The sequence below is a fragment of the Pinus tabuliformis genome, chromosome Q (assembly GCF_031772625.1).
Source record: "Pinus tabuliformis cultivar Carrire ecotype Pingquan chromosome Q, CPIR1, whole genome shotgun sequence".
Lineage (NCBI taxonomy): Eukaryota > Viridiplantae > Streptophyta > Pinopsida > Pinales > Pinaceae > Pinus > Pinus tabuliformis.
In genome coordinates, this window is record NC_142296.1 from 328,248,962 (window position 1) to 328,250,410 (window position 1,449).

A 1,449-nucleotide genomic window follows, 5' to 3' on the forward strand; every position below is an offset into this window, starting at 1 on the left:
TTAACAAGTCAAGAAGGTTTGTAGTGTGGAAAATGTCTTGAAAAGAAGAGTAAATGTGAGTAAGGGTCGGACAATCGGCTTCAACTCTCTTAGTATTGTAAAGTGACACATTATTTTGTTGCAAAGTGTTTTGGGAATAGATCAATGTCCAGTTTCATGGCAAAGCTCATTAGAATTAGTTCGTATATTTGCAATGTTCATTTTTTTCCTAACACTGGTCATAGAAGAAAGATAATTATGGTTAGCAAGGGCAGGGTTTATTACCTCCTTAAAATACCTTAGATTCCTTTTCCCATCTGACTCCTTATTATCTCATTAGTTATCCTTTAATTTGAAGGTCATATAATTTTAATCTTATCCCTATTCTCCAAGATGATATCCTCCTTTATCCCCCAACATCCCTATGCTAGCCTTGATTGAGCCAAAGATGAGGATTTTGACTAGAGTTAGAAAACAATTTTAGTGAGCTTCTTGGCTTTCATGTTGTATATCTTCTTCTTCTACATCATATACCTAAACATAGTCATGCTTTCAATGGGAAAAATACTACCTTCAATTAAGAGAATAGGGTAGGGGGTATTTCCTTTAATCTTGAGGTTATGAGTTACAAATTTCTTTTGGATCATTTCAATATTTCTCCATGATTCTATAGATATATTGCAGCCCCAAACCTCACATCCATATAAAATAATAGGGGTGAATAAAGTATTGAAGAGGAAATTTTCTTTATGCCAAACCCAAAGATCCATCAACTTACAATTGTTTTCAAACTCATAATAACCTTTCCATACTCCTATAATTATTTTCTCAATGCTATAGTTACAATTGAGTTGATGGTGAATTTCAATACCTAAATATGTGTATGAGGAAAATTTCTCCAAGTAATTGTTATCACACATAAAATTATCATAGTTGATCCTTTTGAATTTAATTATCGTGACTTTAGTCTTATCGGTATTAATAGTCATACCCATCTTTGAGTAGTAATCATGGAGGATTCTATGTTGCTTGTCAAGATCATCAGGCCTTCTGGGAAGAGGAATGATATTGTTAGCATAAAGGAGAAGAGGTGTGACTATGGCAATACAATTGAATATGTCGCATCTTGTAGCTTCTAAACACTCTTCTAACTTATCAATGTAAATGCCAAAAAGGGTAGGGGATATGGGGAATCCTTGCTTAACTCTAATATTGCATTTAATCTCCTCAAACCAACCCTTGGTGGTCTTAAGCTTAGCAATAACATTCTCATATAACCTAGTTACAAAAACTCTCATCTCGAGATGTACCATTATCTCATCAATCGTTTGCCATAACTTTTGGCAAGGAAGAGTGTCGAAAGCTTTCTAAAATCAACAAAACAACAAAAGAGATCATTTTTACTATTGCGACACTCCTCAGCAATGGTCCTAAGAGTGACAAGGTGGTCAATAGTTGAGTGATGCCTCC